Source organism: Cupressus sempervirens, chromosome 7 (assembly GCF_028749045.1).
Source record: "Cupressus sempervirens isolate cs-2001-9-10 chromosome 7, ASM2874904v1, whole genome shotgun sequence".
Classification (NCBI taxonomy): domain Eukaryota; kingdom Viridiplantae; phylum Streptophyta; class Pinopsida; order Cupressales; family Cupressaceae; genus Cupressus; species Cupressus sempervirens.
In genome coordinates, this window is record NC_143124.1 from 319255064 (window position 1) to 319278672 (window position 23609).

Consider the following 23609-nt stretch of genomic DNA (forward strand, 5'->3'; position numbering starts at 1 on the left):
TGTACTTCCATTGGACCACATAAGTCAATATGAACTAATTCAAGCACTTCTTTAGATGTATAGTTTTTGCTCTTGAAACTTGACTTAGTCATCTTTCCTAGCTGACATTGTTTGCACATGATATTATCAGGCTTCTTCAATTTTGGTAAACCTCTGTCTTTCTTCATTTTACTGAGGTTGACTAGATTGTCAAAATTGACATGACATAATGTTCTATGCCATAACCATTCATCATCAAATTTTGCAATAAAACAAGAAACATCATCCATATCAAGGTAAAATAGATTACTCTTTGTTTGATCTCCTTTTCCTATCAGTTTACCATCAGTATCATAGATTTTTGTAGTTTTGTTTCCAAATTCCACTTTGCATCCTATATTGCCTAATTGTGAGACACTTAGTAAATTGTAGTTTAATCCTTCAACATAGTATGCATTATCACATGAAATTTGTTCTGTGAGCTTAATGAAACATATTCCTTTGATTTGACATGGAGCATCATTACCAAATCTAACACTATTTCCATCATACTGAGTAAAGTTAACAAACTTACTTTTATCTCCTATCATGTGATGTGAGCATCCACTATCTATGATCCACCTATCATTCTTGTTCATACATGTTACCAGTGCTTTGGGTTCTTCTTCATTAGATTGATCCTTCATGGCTACATAAAAAATTCATCATCATTTTCATCAGAATTTTCTTCAACAATGTAACACTTCTTACCTTTTTCTCTGTAATCTCTTTTCTTATCATCTCTTCTAATTTTTTTTTTGTTTCCTTCCTTGTAATCCTTTTTCTATGGACACCTGGCTGCAATATGACCTACTTCATTGCAATTGAAACAAATGATAGGCATCTTACCTTTGAATTTTCCTTTTCCTCCATGAAATCTTCTAGCAAGTAGTGCTTCCAATTGTTCCACATCTTCCTCATCAGTGCTACTATCACTAGATACATACTTCATTTTTCTTTGTTTCTTTGATTTCACCTTTTCAACATCTTTCAGTGATAACTTGGCCTTAAAGACAGATTCAACATTCTCTGGTCTGTAGTTGTCAAAATTACATAACTCAAATGCAGTGAGTCTACCTATTATACCTTCAAAACTTAGATTGTTTCCTGGTATACATCTTAGCTCTTTTATTGCTGATACTCTAATAGCATAGATAGGAAGCAAGGTTCTTAAGAACTTACTATTAAAAGTATCTTCATCCAATTGACCACTCAAGCATCTTATTGCACTTACCACTTCCTTTATTCTTGCACCATACTGAGCAACGTTCTCATTTTCTTCCATTTTCATGTCATCAAACTTTCCTCTGAGAATTTGTCTTTTTGCTCTTTGTACATTCTGATCTCCTCCATAGATGTCTGATAGGGCTTTCCACATTTTGAATGTAGTATCACATCCTTTGATATCATCAAATTCAGCATAGCTGAGTGCAGAGGCAATTTCCAACATTGTCTGATTGTGTTCTTGCTTTTTTTTCATATCTTCTATAGTAGGAGCACCTATTGGATCTACATGTTCAGTGATAATTGAATTTTGGGCATAGTTTTGTATGGATCCAAGATGTAGCTTCATCAAGCTTTTCCATGCAACAAAGCTGTCTTTATTGAGCTTGGGAATTTCTCTCTTAGGCATTTTGATCTTTTCTACTTATAGTTCTTTTAAACTGAGTCAGCAGTAAGGCTCTGATACCAATTGTTAGAATTCTTTAGAATAATTGAGAACGGGGGAGGGGGAGGGGGGGGGGGGTGAATCATTTATTCAAGGTCCAAATGCCCTATTAATACTTTTTCACTACTTTTAATGAATCTATACACTTTCCATCCATCCAAACTTTAAATCAACCATATTAGCAAGTTACAGTAAATCAAAATGCAAAGATAAAACATGCAAGATCAACACATGACGCAATGATTTACGACAAAACCCAATTTGGGAAAAACCACTAGTAACATGCTACTTGATTCTCACTCTTCTGAAGTGATGCCTTGTTAAAAGTCTGCCCTGTTAAAGGCTTACAACACACTGTTAAATGTGACCTTGTTAGAGGATTTCACCAAACTATTAGGAATGGGCCTGGTTAAAGGACTTTAGAACATTCACTTGGAATGTCACCCTGTTAAAGGATTTATCTCATGGCTATTAAGCCAACCTAAGTCCATAGGATTTAAACTTTACTATTACAATTGCTAGAAAGTAACAATAATGGTCTTTTGATCTGATATAACTTACAACATACTTTGCAGATTTTATATCACACTTTCAGTTCAATCCTAATGCTTGGCTTCAATCACTTCAGGTCTGACTGCTTGACTTCTTCTCAGGCTTCATCTCCTTGAGTCTTCTAACTCATTGTACCAATGCATCCATATCAAGGGTCTTCTTACTGAAACAGAGTCACTATGCTCTCTTATCTCCTTAGCACCTCCTGCAGCATTTCATGCTTTAATACTTGACCGCCTCTCTTTTTTTCATTAACTTATGACTCCTTAAATAGAAATTTGATTTGCCTTTGTTGCTCATTTCTCCCTCTCCAATTTTAGGGTTTTGAATGGACTAGGTAGGATACAATGTATCTACCTCATATCTTGTTCTTATCTTCAAACTTTGTCAGTTGTATCCTTAAAATGTTTTACATGGTGTTCTATGCCACCAGCTCATCATTCTTATCTTCCATTTTAATTCAAAAACTTCTAGATAACAACCTTGTTGGCTTAGATCTGGCGAATCTTTGATTTTCAAAATAGTGAAGCAACTTGGTATTATTGATTTACTGGTGCTTGACATCTCTGTGTTACTCAACACTATTGGTTTTACTAGTGCTCGACATCTCTGTGTTACTCGGCACCTATCTCTGCTCAACACTCGATATCACTTGGCACTTGAACTTGCTCAACACTTGAAGTTTACTCAGCACTTGAACTTGCTTGGCACTCGAAGATTACTCAGCACTTGAACTTGCTTGGCACTTGAAGTTTACTTGGCACTTACTAGGAATTTGCTCGGCACATACTAGCTTGCTTGGCTCCTTCTCTCTAATGAACTTTGTTGAGCTTTACAAATGTCTTAGCTAAAACCTTACATCTTTGATATGTTTTAGTGTGCCCATTCTCTATATCTTATAGTATGTCATCAAATACACTTTTTCATCAATGGCTTAATTGATCCTTGTACTTCATTACAACATCATAACTTCAACCTTTCTCTAGGTGTTCTAGTTACATCTTATTGATTGCCTCCTCCTTGACAATCAACTAATTGATAGTATTTGGATCACTAAAGCAATTGTCATTCCTACAAGTAGCAAGTTTGACATCAATGAGAAAACAATGATTGAGAACATTCTTTACCAGTTCCATATATCATTCCAATAGCTTTTCTTATGATCATTTTAATCATTTCCAACAAAACTTTATGTGACAAAAAATTCTATGCCACAACCAATTGTTATCCACTTTAGCTACTAAACATGCCATTTAAGTTGGATTCAACTAAAATTGATTACCTCTAGATCTAGTGCTAGCTCAAATCATCTTAGCATCTCTATATATGATAATGTAGGTCTTCTTAGTGAACCACAATAGATAACCCTTTTCCATCAACTACCCAACACTCAATAATTTATTCTTCAATCCATCAACAAAATAACCATCATCAATATTTTTTTTACCATCAAGAGTAATGGATCCAATCCCTATTATATGATAGGCTCCATTGTTACCAACTCTAACAATACCTCCATCATGATTCTTGAACTTTAAAAACTTAGTCATATCACTAGTCATGTGATGTAAACAACCATTCTCAATTATCCAATAAGATTTCTTTTCCACTTGGGAAATTAGAGCTCTTTCTTCTTTAATTTCTATCTAGAGATCATCTTTTTTTATACTCAAAAATCCTAATTTACCATCACTTTCACTTTGACTTTTTTCATCAGATTCTTCATCTTCATTTGCATACAAATAGTTAGTATCTCTATCTCTTCTAGACTTAAACTTTCCTTTATTCTTTTTTTTTTCTTTTAGGACATTTAGATTCATAATAACCATATTCATTGAAAGTTCAAAATTTCAATATTTTCTTACCATATTTTTCTCTTCTCACAAGAAGATCTATTCCTTCCTCAATCTTCTTGTCTTCATCAGATCTACTGGTACCAACAAAATAACTTGAAGTTCTTGTACTTCTTGTCAAAATTAGGTCAAATTTTTAGTGTAGTACAAGCTATTTTGACTTTTTCTAGTTCTTTAGACTATCTCACATCTACTTTTTCTAATTCTAATATTCTAAAAAATGGTTCCTTTGTGAAACCCTTTGTGAAAGGAATTAATAGTTGAATCATCTAAGCTACTGGCTTGAATGGTGGTGCAAAATTTTCAAGATCATCCATATAACTTCATCATCTTCTTGGTTCCACCATGAGACACAATTCTTGCAATAATTTTTCATACTCTTCCAAAATAACTTCTTCCAGATTCATCTACCATCACTTTAGCATCTTGAAATGCACATATCCAATTCTTTAATCTCATTATCTTTGCATGATCATCACCTTCAAAAAAATATTCTAATACTTTCCAAATTTCATAAGATATTACAAGCAACACTACCTAAGTGTATTCGTTCTCTAGAAGAGCTATTAGTAGAGCTTTTCTTTCTTTCATGTTACATATGAATATATCTCTCTCTTTGTTACGACATTCTTCAAGGTTTTCTTCTTCAATGATTATCTTCATCTTCTCCTTTCAACTATCATAGTTGGCCCCATCAAATCTAGGGTTATCCTTTCTAAAAATACTTTCCATTGATCTCCCAAAGTTGTTAAGCTCATCCTTCATGAACCTGAGGCTCTGATACCAATTTTGTATTATATAGTCCATTGATATAAATTGGGGAGTGGGGGTTTGGGGGGGGGGGGGGGGGGGGGGGGTTGAATTAGTTATCTAACTAATATCATAATTATCAAGATTAAACAATCTTAACCATATGAGTGATACAAACTAAAACCAAAATAAGATGCTCATACACAATAACACTAGATATGTTAACCAAGGAAGCCCTTGATTAGAGTGGAAACCCTAGTGGGGATAATACCTACATGATGATGTACTAATATAAATATTCCTTTTTAGATGATGGACCATGTTATGAAACTATGAATACTTTGAATTTTATTTGTGCTACATAGGTTAAGAATAATCTTATAGCTTCTATTCTAGCCACTAGAGCATAAGTCTCCTCATAGTCTATTCCTTCTTGCTATCAGTAACCTTTTACATACCAATCTTTCTTTGTTTCTTACAAATTTTCCTTTCTCATTCATCTTGCTCTTGAGTACCCATTTGGTTCCTATCACATTCTCATCTTCTAGTCAGGATCCAATTTCCATATCTCATTCTTTACTATTTGATCTAGTTCCTCTTTCATAGGTTGTTTCCAGTAATCATCTTTACATTCTTCATCTACATTCTTCCATTAAACTTGAGATATCAAAAATAGTTCATCATTAACTCTACTTCTTTTCATCACACCTTTGTCTTTGCTTCCAATGATCTATTTGGATGGGTGATTCTTTACCATATTCTTTCCTAAAATAGGAGTTGTTATTTTGACTCTTTTCTCTATTAAAGGTTCTGAGATTTGTTCCTACCTTTGCTCTCATTCATTCTACAAATCATTTTTAGTCTCAAGAAATATCTCATCTTTCCTTGGCTTAGTAACAACATCATCATCTAAATTGTAATCAATTATTCTATATTGTACTCTAAACTTCTCATCAATTCTTACATTCGCACTTTCTATAATACTCTTAGTTCTCTAATTATAACATCTATAAGCCTTTCTTTTCAATGAAAAACCAAGAAACATAGTTTCATCACTTCTAGCATTGAACTTACCAATGTCATCATCTCCCTTAATATAACACTTACTTCCAAATATTATGAACTACTTAACTATAGGTGATTGACCAAACCATAGTTCATAAGGTGTCTTGTTTGTATCCTTCTTGACTTGAACTATGTTCATAACGTATACTATTGTATTCACCACTTCTCTCTAAAATGTCTTTAATGCATCATTTTCTTCTAACATAGCTCTAGCTACTTCTCTTATAGACTTTTTCCTTCTTTCTACAATGTCGTTTTTTTTAGGGGATCTTGGAGCTAATAGATGTCTCTTAATTCCATTTTCTTCACAAAATATGTTAAACTCATTTGACGTAAATTATCCTCCTTTATCTGATCTTAAACATTTAATCTTTACTCTAGATTCATTCTCAACTCTATTCTTGAATACATTAAATTTTTCAAATGCCTTAGATTTCTCTTTAAGAAATTCAACCCACATCATTCTAGAAAAATCATCAACAAGAATCATAAAATACTTTTCACCATAGAATCCTCTAGTCTTTGTAGTACCACTAAGATCTGTGTGTACAATCTCCAACTTTGTTGTAGTAGTAAAATTCTTGCTAGGAAAAGAGCTTTTATTAAGATTTTCCAAAATACACTCCTTGCAAATTGTGTTAGTAGGTTTCACAATCTCTGACAAATCTCTAACAACAAACATTTTACTAGTCCTCACAATACTATCACAATTTATATGACAAAATCTCTTATACCATAGCCAACTATCATCTACCTTTACAACAAAACATGTCATTTTAGTGGGATTCAACTCAAATACATTACCTCTAGATCTGGTTTCTATTCCAATTATCTTTCCATCTTTATCTTTGATAGTGAATGTCTATTTTGCAAACTACAATTGATAAACTATGTTTTCTAGTTGTCCAACACTCAAAATATTGTTCTTTAAACCATCAAAAAATTATACATCCTTAGTATTAGTTTTACCATCAGGATTTTAGATCCAATACCTTTTACTTGGCATGTTGGATTGTTTCAAACTTTGACAATTCGTCCATCTTGACTTCTGAAGTCAATAAACTTGTTCATATCACCAGTCATATGATGGGAAAAAACACTATTAATTATCCAATTAGATTTCTTCTCAACCTATGATCCAAAAGCTAATTTCTCTAGAATTTCCTCCTTAATTGAAACAAATCCAATTTTATCATCACTGGCACTTAATGCTTGATCATCAAAATCATTATCTTCTTTTGCATGCAAACAATCTCTATCATTTTTATACTTATGAATTCCCTTATACTTTTTCTTCCATTTAGGATGCTTAGATGCATAATGACCATATTCATTACATGTCCAACACTTATAAGATTTTCTTATCTCCATTTTCTCTTCTTACTAGAAGAGCTATTGCTTCATCAATATTTCTATCTTCCTTAGATCTGTTGCTGATAGAAGAAACTCCTCTAGAACTTATGCTCCTTCATAGGTAAGGTTGAATATTCAAGGCACTAAAAGTTGTGTCTATTCTAGTCAATTCTCCAAAATATCTGAGTTCATTCTCAACTGCTTCAAGTATTCCAATAAATTTCTCCTTTTTGAAATATTTGATACATCATATCAATAAATGTATCATCTAAACTACTAGCTTGAATGAATGGTGATGTTAGAGTCTTCAATATCTTCCATATAACCTCATCATCTTCTTTGCTTCCTTCTTGAGCTTAAATAAGGTCTATAATAATTTTTGATATCCTGCCTATATATGTTCTTACAGATTCATCTTCCATCGTCTTAGCATCTTTGTTTCCAGCTTTGTTTCCACAACTTCTTAGAATGTGAATAACCTTCAAAACTATTTCCCAAAGCTTTCCAAATCAAACGTAAAGTAGGAATTGATTTTACCTGATTGTACTGAATTTCAAGAAGTGTAGTTAATAGTGCTTCTCTAGCTCTCATGTCACAAATGAAAAGATCTCTTTCTGCCTTAGTTCAAGTTTCCAAATCCTTTTCTTCAATGATTGTCTTCACTAATTTTGTCAAGATCCAATATCCTAGACCCATATACAAAAAATGTGTCTTCATCTTTTCTATCAAGCTATCATAGTTTGTTCCATCAAACTTTAGACTATCTTTATTGAACATGCCCACCATGGATCTCCCAAAGTTGTTAAACTTTTTCTTGAAGGACTTGATGCTCTAAAACCAATTGTTAGAAACAATAGTCCACCAAGATAACTAGGGGGGTGAATCAGTTATCCAATACTTAAAACAGTTATCTTCATTAAAAAAAAAAACCACTCAATCAAATTAAATAATAACTATAAAAAGATGCACATAGACATTTACACTAGATATGTTGACTAGGGAAACCCTTGATCAGAGGGAAAACCCCTATGGGAATGATGCCCTCTGAATGATGTACTAATATCAATAATCCTTGTTAGAGTATAGGTCCTATTAGGATTTTATTACAACATTTAGTGCAGTGAGTCCCTACTAGGAGATTCCAACCATGTTAGGAGTTGTGGTGAAATGTATGCAAGAATAGGCTACACTGGCCAAACATGCAATTTCAACTACAAGAAGAGCTTAGTACTCAAACAAGTAATTTATTGTTATCTTCTTCTTTCCTCTCTACTTTCCTCTATCCTATCAACCAAACCAATAAATTTTAGACCTTGTAGACTAGGTCACAAACCTTAGATCCAAATATTAAACATTAGATCAATCAGAGAAATCTCAACAACAAATTTTCCTTCACTTTTGCACTTCTCTGCTCAACTTCGCATTTCATACACTCTGCTACTATTTGAACATTCACAATTCACATATCACCATACCATGATAAATAAAAAAGTCCTTCCTTTTTAATGAGATCATAAAACAATTCTTGAGTTGGCTATTAGTCATTCTAAATTAATTATGATAGGACCACATTAAGACCATATTAGACTTAGTGATAACACAAATATTCTACCCTGCAACTTGAATAAATTTTTGTACATGGAATATTATGATGAGCAAGCTTATCCATGTCATCCTCAACATGTCTTCTTCATGTCTTCGACTTTGGTCCTCAAGATATCAAATCTACTAAGAGATATAACAAGTTTTCTAGAAAATGCATCTATAAACTGTATCCTAGAACAAAGATTACCAGAACTTACATAGCTTCTTCTAAACTTATCCTTTCTACTTTTGACATTAATATCATATAGCAAATACTCTAAAGTATTCCCATAACCTCGAGAAATTATCATGCTCAACTAGTTGGTTGTATTAACTTGATCTTTCTGGGGTTCTTTTGTCAAATACCACAAAATACATCAAACAAACTATGTTGACATCAATGAAAAACTTAGTCATTAATGTAACATTTCATCATCAAACCAATCTTCAAATCTTTCCAATCTTCCAATGGTTATGTTGAACAATATTGAGAAGGTAAGCCTACTTGGTTGAATGCAATATGGTTTAAATATGATTTTAAAGTCCATTTCTCAAAATGTCAAGAAATTATTGTTGGCATGAGTTATTATATTTTCTTATGTAGTTATGTGGGTTTTTTCTTTATATTGATACAATATTTTTAAAGCACACAAACTATGCGTTGGGAGCATAAATAGTATAGAAGAATCATATTCAAAAAAATACAATGGAAGTAACTACTAAAAAACTAGAACTAAATTATGAGTCTAGGCATGAGAATTTGGGTATGCGTATACATTATTTTTTTGGCAAGTTTGGGCACATCTAGAAACCAAACTTATGAAACAAACACACACATGCATGCACACACAGACACACATATACAAAGTATATAAATCTAGTTATTTCTTTTTTCATTCTCCTTAGTTTCTCTTTTATCCCAATGACAGATGATAGATTTTTATTTGAAATGTTGAGATTAAAAAATTCACATAATGGCATCGAAAAATAATAGCTAGATATTTCATAGATTGTGGAGATTTGTTAGCATTAAGAGCACAGAAATCAAAATAACTATGTGAGATACATATAAGATAAATAAATGCAGATGCCATAAAAATATATCCCATATAGAATAAACCATCTTCAATCTTTAGCAAGAGGTTATGAAAAGTCTCTAGATGCAATTATTTAATACATTTTAGATTAAAGAAAAAACCTATAGTTCTAACAAGGTCTATTTAGGAAGAAATGTTTCAAAGACCTGAAAGGGATTTAATTCAATTATACAAGCATTTGACAAGATAGTGTAAGATGGCTATGGAGGTTGTGTATGATAAAGAAATGTCATGTGATGTGTATGGGCTAGTTATTATATTTTACCATTTGAATGTTTTTATCTATAGTATGTGACTGTAAATCTTCAATGTGATCAGAGAATGTGGTATTTAAATAACAAAAGGTTAATGAGATTTTTTTAAAGGAATATTGATTTCTCAAAAAAGAGAGTCATCATTAGTAGGTATAATTAGGTCTAAAGGTTGAACATTAGAGAAAAATGAATAATATTATAATCAAGTATTGATTAATAAAAAATATAAGTCATGATTAGATGTTTAAACATTTTTTGTCAATATTGATGTTTAATTAATATATTGATTGATATTTCTAACTATATTATGTAGACCTTAAGGAGAAATATACATCATGTAGATAGAGGACATTTAACTATTCTAAGTACAATAATTAATTATACTTCCATCTAAGAAAAAATAAAGATAAAGGTACACTAATTATATATAGAAACTAGGTATAAATCACTAAAGAAATGATTGTAATTAACTCAAAAGATAAGAAACAAGACAATGTAGAACATTACACATTGTATGATCATTCTTTAAATAGTGCTAGCTCAATAGAAGATCACCTATTTTAAAAGTAGTGGATCCTGGTTTATCACTAAAGAGATGATTATAATTAACTCAAAAGATAAGAACCAAGACAATGTAGAACATTAAACATTGTATGATCATTCTTTAAAGGATACTAGCTCAATAGATGACACAGAACAAGGTAGCCCCTAGTTGTTGACAATGATTGAAAAGATCATGAATGAAGGATAATGGAACTGGTAAAGAATTTTTTCAATCATTTTTTTGTCATTGATGTCAAACTTGCTACTTATAGGAATGAAAATTTCTTTAGTGATCCAAATACTATCAATTGGTTGATTGACAAGGAGGTAGCAATCAATAAGATGTAACTAGAGTACCTAGAGAAAGGTTGAAGTTATGATAATGTAATGAAGTATAAGGATCAGCTAAGCCATTGATGAAAGTTTGTATAGATGAAATACTCTAAGACATAGAGGATGGACAAACTAAGACATATCAAAGATGTAAGGATTAACTAAGTTCATTAGAAAGAGCCGAGCAAGCTATTTAGAGCCGAACAGATTCTCAGTTGAATTCGAGCAAGTTCAACTTTAGTATAAGCCGACTGATTACTCAGATGCCGAGTACTACATAATCCTTTAGGCTTCGAGTAGTAGAAAAATATAATGGATGCCGATTAAGTTTTCAAGTGCCGAGAAAAGCCAAAATGCCTCAATTTTCAAGCGCTAGTAAATAACATTAAGAAACTGAGTAACACAGAAGGTGTCGAGCATCATTAAACCAATAATGCCGAGTTGTTGCATTATTTGTTAAGAAAAGATTCACTAGATTAGTAGTGATAAGGTTGTTAAATCAAATTTTTTGAAGTAGTTGGAAGTTATGAATGATGAGTAGGTGTCACAGAATTCTATATAATCCATGCAAACCAATCCAAAGTTAATGCTAATGGATTTATCATGAAGTTTCTAGATAGAAATAAGATATGGGATAGATACATTGTATCCTACCTGATCCATTGAAACAATAAAGTTGGAAAGGGATATTTGAGTGGGAAATCAAGAATAAAACTTCTTTATAAGGAGTTACAGGTCAGAGATCAAATGTGCATGCATGAGAGGGAATTGGTCATAAGTGTGATCATGCAAAGAAGCCAAGACGAGTAACAACAGAGCATCAAGATTTTGAGTTGATCAAGTGACCAATGATTGCATTGGCATAATGAGTGGAAGAACTCAAAGAGACAGATCTTGAAGAGTGCACAAGCTATCAGCACTGCAACGAAGAGAAGCCAAGAAAAGAAAGGAATTGAAGAGTGATATGAAATCTGCATAGTTAGGGTTGCAAATCTGTATCAGGTCAAAACCCTTCTAATACTTTCTTACCATTGTATTAGATTTTGAAAACCCTACATTGCTAGGTTACTTTAACAACTAGGTGGATAAGCCTCAAGAAAAGAATAGAATATCCCCAGGAGTAGGATAAAGAGATCCTTAAGAGAAGGATAAAGAGATCCTTAGGAGGAGGATAAGAAATCCTTAGAGAGGGATGAAAGATTCTTTTGAGAAGGTGACTGCAAATCCCATAAGACTCTGGTGAGCCTAATAGCTCTATGTAAATCCTTTAACAGGGTGACATTCCAAGTTCAATGTTCTTAAATCCTTTAACAAGGTCACATTTAATAATGTGCTATTGCCTTTAACAGGGCAGGCCTTTAATAGGGCAAACCATTGGAACTGGTTGAAATTAATTGCCTAGTTATTTTGTGGGTATCATCCCCACTCCAGTTTTACCTTCTTATTCTTGGAGGGTTTTTGGGTTATCAAATCCTTAGTGTTATGGTGTGATGCATGTTTATTTTTCATGGTTGTTTAAATGTTTAATTGTATGCATGATAATTTCAGTTATGCGCCATTAAGGATTTGTAGAAAAAGTTTTATTGGACATCATTGGACCTTGGATAACTAATTCACCCCCCCCCCCCCCCCCCCCCCCCCAGTTATTCTAAATAATTCAAACAATTGGTATTAGAGCACACTACTAATTTGTTTCAAGGTACTAGCAGTAGGAAGATCATGATGTCCAATAGAGAAGTTCCCAAGCTAAAAAAACACAACTTTGTTGCATGGCAAAGTTTGATGAAGTGACACCTCAGATCAATAGGTGACTATGCACAAACCTTAGTTATAGTTGATCATATAGACCCTATAGGACCCCTCACTGCAGATGATATGAGCAAGAAGAAGGAGTACAATCAAGCAATGTTAGATATTGCTTTAGCACTAAGTTATGCCGAGTATGATGACATCAAAGGATGTGATACTTCACATCAGATGTGGAATACATTATCAAGAATCTATGGAGGAGATGACAATGCCAAGAGAGCTAAAAGAGAAAGCCTAAGAGGAAAATTTGATGATATGAAAATGGAAGAATGAGAGAATACTACTCAATACGGTGCAAGGATTAAGGAAGTAGTCAGTGCCATAAGAAGCCTAGGAGGATAGTTAGTAGAAGAAATAGTATGCAACAAATACTTGAGAAATTTTCTTCCCATCTATGCTATAAGAGTATCAGCCATGCAAGAGCTAAGGTGTGTACTAGGAAACACAGTGACATTTGAAGGAATAATTGGCAGACTTGCTACCTTTGAGTTATCCAACTTTGACAACTACAAGCCAGAAACCTTTGAATCTGCATTCAAAGCTAAGATGATGATAAAAGACAATGATGAGGTGCAAACAAAGAAAAAGAATGGAAAAGAAAAGTATGGATCTAGTGACAACAACACTACTGAAGATGATGTAGACCAATTGGAGGCATTACTAGTAAGAAGATTTCACAGAGGAAGAGGCAAATTCAAAGGTAAGCTACCAATAATTTGTTTCAATTGTAATGAAGTTGGTCATATTGCGACCAGATGCACAAAAAATAAATATTACAAGGATGGAGGCAACTTCGAGAATAAGAAAGAGGAAAACAAGGACTACAAAGGTAAAGGCAAAAGAAGCTACATTGTTGAATAAGACTCTGACGAAAATAATGATGAAGTAGTCTATGTGGCTATGAAGGATGAATCAAATGAAGAAGAAGCAACTGCCCTAGTAACCTACATGAACAAGAACGATAGATGGATCATGGATAGCAGATGCTCTCATCACATGACTGGAGATAAAAGTAATTTCATTACCTTTATTCAATATGAAGGAAATAGTGTTAGATTTGGTAACAATGCACTATGTCAGATCAAAGGGAAAGGTAGTATCAAGCTTGCTAAAAAGATATCATGTGATAATGTATACTATGTTGAAGGCTTGAATTATAAGTTATTAAGTGTCTCATAGCTAGGCAACATAGAATGTGAGGTTGAATTTGAAAAAGGAATTGTTAAGATTTATGATTCTCAAGGAAGTCTAATAGGAAAAGGTGATCAGACTAGGAGTAACTTTTTTTTATCTAGACATGGAAGATGCTTCTTGTCTTATTGTTCAAACTAATGATGTATGGTTATGGCATAAGAGGCTATGTCATGTAAATTTTTACAATCTAATAAGCATCAGCAAGATGAAGAAAGTTAGAGGACTACCAAAATTGAAGAAACCTGATAACATCATGTGCAAACTGTTGGCGCTAAAAATTGCATGGTCAATTTTCAGCACTACTGAAAAATCAAGCCCTTAAAATTTTTTTAATGCCTATGTACCTGGCTGTCCATTTGAGACCCCTAAGGTATTTAGTGCTTCTAGCACCTTTCGTTCAGCATGCCTAAGCATTTTGTGAAGTTAAATTATCATTCCGAGCTATTTTGTGAAGTCACGTTTTGAGCTAGTTTCAAATTTTCATTTTAACCTAAGTGTCAGACAGCGATAGGAGCCTGTGTTTGCTATTGAATATCTCGCACCCAGAAATGTGTCATGACTTGCCACTTTGGGAGTATCAAGTGTTTATACCTAAAAACCTATGTTTCATATTTTGAGTCATTTTGAGTTCATTTGACTAGGTTTTGAATCTCTCAAAGTTTCTGATTCACTGTTTTCATGCTGATGCACTTTGCACATATTTTTTGGAACCCCTGTTTGACATGTTATAACTTTTGACCAATTGACCTGAATGCTAAAATTCATTTTTGCATTGCATTGTAGATGTCAGAAACTTGTTATGTTTCAAGTTTCGGGTTATGATGAATTCGTTTGATCAGTTTTCAAATGTGATTCCAAATGTAATTTATAACTTTTAACTGGTGTCAGCATTTCCAGATTCATTGGAACCCCTGTTCGTGATGTCATATCTCCTAATCTGTGATTTTTTAATTCAAATGGATTGTACCCTATGTTTTCCTCTAAAAATACTTTAAGTTTGCCAATTTATAAACCTTGATGAATCTGTTTACACACATTTCTAGGGCCTTTTCATTTGCAAAAAACACTTTTTTGTTGTTGTCTCTTGTTTTGCAATTTTGAGTAGCCAACTTCAAATGCTTGCCAATTGCGCCTCGTTATTCATCATGAGCCCAAATCACATATTCATAATGTGCTCATGAAAAAGAACTAGTGTCCCAATTTTAATTTCCCCATGTGCTCATTTGCCTAGTTTTCAAAGCCAAATCCGAACCCAGTTTGTTGTTTTCTAACATGTTTTTGTGCAGATAATTTTGAAGGAGCAAATTTGACAGCGAATATCTTTTGGCTCTGAATTTTTCATAAGATGAAATCTGATAGGGTGAAATTATATGAAAGAAAGAATTAGTGTGTCAAGTTTCAGAGCCTAGTCAATTGTTTGAGTGAATTTTTAAAGGCAGTCAATGGATCTCCTAACACCAATTTGACAGCTGGCAAAAAGTGATAAAATGAGTTTTAAGGATCAGTTTGTGCTCGAATTCAATTCTAGTCAGTATTAGATCTTCAACTGATCAATTTTCTAGCTCAAGTGTCTGAAAACAAATTTTTTTTAGCTGGACCCACTTTGGGGCTTGGCTATATTCATCAGATTTGTGACAGCCAGTAGGATTTTAAGATGGCTTTCTATGCTTGAACTTTTGAAGTATGAGATTAGCATGACCCTATGCTCAAGGGATAATTCAAAATTACTACATAGAAAGCAAGGAATTGAAAAGACTATTAGAATGTCATGCAATCCTGCGCGGGTGTCATCCTCTGGTTTTCCATCAAGGAGTATCATTCATAAATCACATAAAGAGATTTGGAAGGCTCTTGCAAAATTGGGGATCTACATTTGACATGTGATCGATTCAATGATTACAACTCTATTAATTCACTTGCAAGATTATTAGCAAAGAGTTGTTTAATTTAAAACAAAAAAGGAGCAAAGCCATATATTCTTGAGAGTAAACTAGATGGAGTGAATTAATCGAAACTCTAACTGAAGGAGGTGAAGATGAAAATCCGCTGCAAGTTAAACTTAATGGTATTGTAAAAATTCCTCAAGCGTACAATTTCTTCTCCTTCCTATCCATTAATAAGTTGCCTCTGCCAAAACACTGAATTCATTTCCTTGTGGAGGAAGTTTTGTCTAAGTATGTCGCTTGCAAGATTATTGGCAAAGAGTTGTTTAATGTAAAACAAGAAAGGAGCAAAGCCATACATTCTTGAGAGTAAACTAGATGGAGTGAATTAATGGAAACTCTGACTGAAGGAGGTGAAGATGAAAATTCGCTGCAAGTTAAACTTAATGGTATTGTAACAATTCCTCAAGCATACAATTTTTTCTCCTTCCTATCCATTAATAAGTTGCCTCTACCAGAACATTGAATTCATTTCCTTGCGGAGGAAGTTTTGTCTAAGTATGACTGAAAACTATATTGATGAGAGGTAAATACATCCAAGACCACTATATGAAAGCCCACACACGACATGAAAATAAAGGAAGTGAGCAGTAGGGATACAGATGTACAACACTTCTAGCTATTGCAAATGCTAATTAGAATATTCGTTTGAAGATGAAGGTCACACACATTGAAGGGGGAGGTAAGTTTTAATGTGAAAAAAATAAGAACGTCCAATAGTAATAAAACTAACTCACAAATCACCCATGTTATAAAAAGAAGCCTCACGTATCATGCAAAAAACAACCCCATGCATTCAAAGAAAAGCTGCCAATAAAGGATGAAAGGAAGCTCCACGTATGATTCGAGGATCTTTCAGGCAGAGCAGCTCACGCAAGGATAACAGGGAGCCCACATTTTTTGAGCAGGAGAGTTTGTGCCAAAAGGAAATGAGCCTCTACACAAAAGTGATATTCCCCACATCCGACAACCCAAGCAAACAAGGAAAAGATGTCACAGTCCAAGGAAAGCCGCAATGCGTCTTTATCCCACATTACCCGTGGGTCTAAATCTCTTAATCCTTAAATAGTATCTTGAGCAATATGCATTGTGAATTAGAGAAAGGGGCTTTTAGAAGCTGCTTGCTATGAGGTCGACCCTAGTGACGTGAGAATAAATTTTGAACAAACACGTAAATAAGGTAGATGGTGTCATCCCAATTCAAAGGCACCAGATAAGTCAATAATTCGGCTAGTCGCTATGTTTCTAGCTAAAAAATCTGAGAAATTTTGGCTAGCGACTTAGCAAGTCACCGAAAAAATTCAGAAATTCAGCAAATGATGGATGAGTTTAGATGAAAGGGAATTGCGACATGTGGATAATGTGAGGGTGGTCATTAACTCGCTATGAGATAGATGCTCATGTGATAGCATAGCGAGTTAACGAGAAAATGACACGTGGAAATGGGTCCCGTGTTCAATGACACGGCAGGTAATGCAGAATAGGTGAGCCAATCAATGAATGACCTGTGTCATTAAGCTAGTCAAACCAAGTTTGACCTCAGATTGAAAGGCTAGGGAAAGTTGTGAAGGCCATTGAAATTTTTTTTTTTAATCATTTTATGCAAAATGGATGCCCGTGAAAGTTTTTCAAAACTCAGAAAGCATTTTAATATAAAGTTCTAACCTTAGAATATTTTAAATTTTCCAAAATTTAAAATCAAATGTTGCAAGTCTGAGTTTTTAAACAAAGGGGACTATTTTTCAAATGAAGATTTTAAGCATTTTTGAGAGGCTAGATATGCCTTATCATATACCATTGGAATTGTGAGACTCCAAATTTTCTATTTCTGAAGCCAATTTTTGCACAGGTGCTTCTTGGTTTGAGCTATAGCTAGAAACATGAATTTTGGAGCTTTCTCAATGGAATGGGTAAAAAATTGAAAATCCAGTTAGGGGATCAGTAAAACTTGGTAAGAATGCGGTTGGAATTCACTTTTCTCACACTCACTCAATTTAACTTGATTTTTTCCAAGCATTTTCAATGGGTAAATCAGATATTTTTGTGACTCAGCAATGTTTCATCATTTCAACAGAGATATTTTGCAAGTCAGTAACAGAAATGATGAAACAAGATCATATCAGAATGGGAGATGGAAGGAAGAAGTTATTCAGTTATAGAGGATTGCATTTCAAATGGACACTTGTCACTTGAAGATCAGATCCAAGATTCTTTCCCTTGCTATATCTTTCTATCTTTCTTTCTTTCTAGGGGTTCCAGTTTTTGCACTGAAAAACCATTCTTCAGCTTTTCTTCTTGTATTGAACAATATTTTGAGTTTTAGGCAAATAGTTCATGTCTATTAGGTGATTTATGAACTATTCTGTACATCTTTAAGGTATTTGGTTTCAAGGAAAGCAAATAAAGAGCAACAATGGTTTCAAATTCAGTCTTAATCTTGTCTCTTGTTTGTGGATCTATAATATTTTTTAGTTTATGATCAAAGACCATAGATTAGGTTGCATCTCATTTAGTGATATATGTGATTGAAATACCTTGCTTATGGAACAGAGAGCCATGTTACCACTTGGTGTTTATCACTCGGTTTACTAATTTCATGATGGGACATTTTGAGTATGAGATTCATTTTGATGCAGATATCTATTCACAAGGTGAAAGATAGATCAGAGATCTGGATGTAGTAATATGTCTGAGATTTCCAGGAGATGTATGGTTATAATTCATTTAATTTCCCAATAGATAAGGCACTGATCACAAATAGGATCATTAAATGTCATTGCTCATACCTGGGTCTTGCTGTCATCAATCTATTAAATCATTTTCATTTTATGTTGAAAGGTCTTCAAAGTATAACCCACACTTAGCTTTCTAGTTTCATGAGTCATGTCCTTAGCTATTTCATGCTTGTGATCTCCTGGTTAAGCATAGAAGAATTAGGGTTTTTATCTACTTTTATAGATCTTGATTATGTTTATTACACTAGTTCCATATGTCAGATCTAAAGAGGTTCACCCGCCTAGGTTTTGTAGAGCCTAAACTGCAGAAGGAGTATAGCCTTAGAGTTGGCCCAGGTTCTTGGTAAATTGTGTCTGTTATTGGAGATAGCCACCCATAAACACATTCTTTCCTTGCATACTTGGTTGTTTAAATTCTGTTAAATCAGGAGCCAACACAAACAATGCCAACTAGGGAAGATGACCAAGTCAACTTTCAAAAGCAAGACTTATACTTCTAATGAAGTATTAGAGCTAGTTCATATTGACTTGTGTGGTCGTATAGAAGTAAAAAGCTACAAAGGTGAAAAATACATAATGCTATTTGTAGATGACTATTCAAGGATGATGAGAGTCATGTTCCTGAAACAAAAATTAGATGCATTCCAAATGTTCAAATGGTACTTGGCCAAAGTGGAGAAAGAAACTGGAAAGAGCCTAAAATGTCTTAGATTTGATAGATGAGGTCAATTCACATCAAGAGAATTTGAAGAGTTTTGCAATGAAAGAGGAATCAAAAGGTAGACATCAGCACCCAGAACTCCACCTTAGAATGGTATAGCAGAGAGAAGGAATAGATCAGTTATTTACTATGCCAAGACCTTAATGATGGAGAAAAATGTTGCACCCAAGTACTAGAGAGAATCTATAAGTACTGTAGTCTACACACTGAACAGAGTTTAAGTCAAGAAAGGTACAAATGCAACACCTTTTGAATTATGGTATGGGCATTCTCCTAATGTAAAACATTTCAAAATATTTGGATGCAAATGTTATATATATAAAGAGTCTAGAAATGGAAATTTTGATGCAAAGAGTGAGGAAGGCACATTTCTTGGTGATTCTACTAGAAGCAAAGCTTATAAGTGCTTAAATGTTAACACTAACAAAGTAGTAGAAAGCACAAATGTGAAATTTAATGAGCTTGTAGAAGTTTAAAGTATTGAAAACACCAAGAAAGCAGAGGAATACAAGACCTTTGTATACTTTTATGAAGGTATACCTAATGATGATGAAGTTGCAACTCAGAATGATCATTAGCAAAAAAATCTAGTATCTACTGAGTCATAGACAGTGAATGCCAAACAACAGACACATTCAAAAGCCGAGCTATAGAATATAGAAAATGTTCATTTAGATTTTGAGAATGGTCAACAAGAAGAAAATGAACAAATACCTAATGAAAATATGCATGAGGATAGAGATTCTAAAAGAGACAATATGTAGACAAGGAAAGAATCTGTATTGGGAAAGTATGTGAAAAGACATCATCCTGTAGATCAAATTATTGGAAACAAAGAGGCAAGACCAATGACAAGGAATAGACTCAAAAATGAAACATGTCTAATAAGCAAAATGGAACCAAAAATAGTAAGTGAAGCCATAACAAATGATGACTGGTATAATGCTATGAAAGAAGAAATAGAACGAATTGAGAAGAACAAGACATGGACCTTAGTCTCAAGACCAACTAACAAGAATGTGATTGGAACCAAGTGGGTGTTCAAAAATAAGTTAGATGAGAATGGTGAAATCACAAGGAACAAGGCAAGACTAGTTTGTAAAGGGTATAAACAAGAAGAAGGACTAGATTATGGAGAAAATTTTGCTCTAGTTGCAAGAATGGAAGGAGTAAGGACCTTACTAGCATATGCGGCCTTCAAAGGATTTAAAGTCTATAAAATAGATGTTATGTCCACATTTCTGAATGGTATACTTGAAGAGAAAGTCTACATAGAGCAACCAAAAGATTTTGTTGATGAAAAGAACAAAAATAAGGTATATAAACTGCATAAGGCTCTATATGGATTAAAGCAAGACCCTAGAGCTTGGTATGAGAGACTTAACAAGTATTTGGTGCAAATAGGATTTGAACGAATTGATGATAACAACAACATGTACATCAAACCAGAAGAAGGTAAGGATATTCTTGTATCTAAAATATTTGTGGATGATATAGTTTTTGGAGGAAAGGAAGCACTTTGCAAGAGTTTTGCTGACAAAATGAAACATGAGTTTGAAATGTTTATGTTTGGAGAAATCACATTCTTTGTAGGATTGTAGGTAAATAAACTAAAACATGGTATATTTGTGACACAATCAAAATACATCAAGGAGATACTCAAGAAGTTTGGATTGGAAGACTCGAAACTAGTCAACACACTAATGGCAATAGGACATAAGCTATCTAAAAGTGATGAATCAGCTAAAGTCAATCAAACAATGTACATATCCATGATTGCAAAAGTACAATATGTTGTACATAGCAGACCAGACATAGCACTAACAGTTGGTATAGTGGTTGGATTCTTTGCCAATCCTAGAGAAAATCATCTCATGGTATTAAAAGGGATAATGAGTTATCTCAAAGGAACTGATGATTGTGGCCTATATTACAAAATGAATGAGAAGTTTGAGCTCAATACATACACAGATGCATATTCGGGAGGAAACATTGATGACAAAAAAAACACAAGTGGAGGAGCATTATTCTTAGGTATAAGGCTAGTTACTTGGACTAGCAAGAAACAAACATGCACATCTAAGTCCACTATAGAAGAAAAATACATGGCAACAGTAGTTAATTGCACAAACATTGTGTGGCTTAAACACCTATTGAAAGGATTGAAAGAAGAGGTAACTAAACTTGTGATACTGTATTGTGATAATACAAGTGCTATAAACATATCCAAGAATCTAGTAATGCATGCAAAAACCAAGCATATTGCAATCAAGTATCACTATGTTAGAGAATTGGTAGAAGACAAACAAGTGAAGATGGAGTACATTCACACAAAGAAACAAACTATAGTTATCTTCATCAAACCATTGCCCAATGATCCATATGAATATCTTAGAGGCAAGTTGGGGGTAATGTCCCTAACTCAAGAAGTCTAAAGCAACATAGAAGCTGCGTTGCATCACCAGGAGTAGATCATTGAAATATTAGAAGTGTGATGTAGAGGATGACAAAAAGAGCAGAAACTCTAGATCAGTCACAAGCATGGTGATAGAGGGAGAAAAACATGAAGATCAAAGCCTCTATTTAGCATGTTAAAGATGCTACATCTTTGGAATTAATGTCAAAGAGGGAGATATATGAGAAACTAATCAATATAAAGTAAGAGGGATATATACATGAAAGATGTATAAGAAAGAGAGACATTAAGAAGAAATAAGATTTAGCAAATAGCTATGAAGGATTAGGTATACAGAGTAAGGATGCAACAAGGAGAAGTAGAACAAAGCATTCATATTTTGGTGGTAACTAAGTTGATCAGCTTAATCATTTGATCACTTTGGTTTGTCATCAATGCCAAAGAGGGAGATTGTTGAAAATGATTGAAAAGATCATGAATGAAGGATAATGAAACTAGTAAAGAATGTTTTCAATCATTCTTTTTTAATTGATGTCAAACTTGCTACTTGTAGGAATGACAATTGCTTTAGTGATCCAAATACTATCAATTGGTTGATTGACAAGGATGTCACATTCAATAAGATGTAACTAGAGTACCTAGAGAAATTTTGAAGTTATGATGATGTAATGAAGGATAAGGATTAGCTAAGCCATTAATAAAAGAGAATATTGATGCAATACTCTAAGACATAGAGGATGGACACGCTAAGACATATCAAAGATTTAAGGATTAACTAAGTTCATTAGAAAGAGTCGAGCTAGCTAGTTAGAGCCGAATAGATTATCAGTTGAAGCTAAGCAAGTTCAACTTTAGTATAAGCCGAGTTATAACTCAAATGCCAAGTAACACAAAATCCTTCAGGTGTCGAGTAGCAAAAAAGGATAATGGATGCCGTGTAATTTTTCAAGTGTTGAGCAAAGCCAAAATGCTTCAGGTGCCGAGTGCCAGTAAATAACATTAAGAAGCTGAGTAACACAAAAGGTACCGAGCATCAGCAAACCAATAATTCTGAGTTGTTGCATTATTTGTTAAGACAAGATTTGCCAGATCAGAAATGATAGGATTGTTACATCAAATTTTGTGAAGTAGTCAGAAGTTATGAATGATGAGTAGATGTCACAGAATTTTGTGTAATCCATGCAAACCAATCCAAGGAAAATGCTAATGGATTTATCATAAGTTTCTAGATAGAAACAAGATATGTGACAGATACATTGTATCCTACCTAATCCATTGAAACCCTAAAGTTGGAAAGGGATATTTGAGCGGGAAATTAAGAACATAACTTCTTTATAAGGAGTTACAGGTTAGAGATCAAATGTGCGTGCATGAGAGGGAATTGGTCATAAGTGTGATCATGTAAAGAAGCCAAGAGGAGTAAGAATAGAGCATCAAGACTCTGAGTTGATCAAGTGACTAGAGATTGCATTGCAATAATGAGTGGAAGAACTCAAGGAGATAGATCTTGAAGAGTGAACAAGTTGTCAGCACTACAAGGAAGAGAAGCCAAGCAAAGAAAGGAATTGAAGAGTGATCTAAAATTTTCATAGTTACGGTTGCAAATCTATATTAGGTCAAAACCCTTCTAATACTTTCTTACCATTGTCTTAGATATTGAAAACCCTACATTGCTAGGTTAGCTTAATAGCTAGGTGGAAAAGTCTCAGGAAAAGAATAG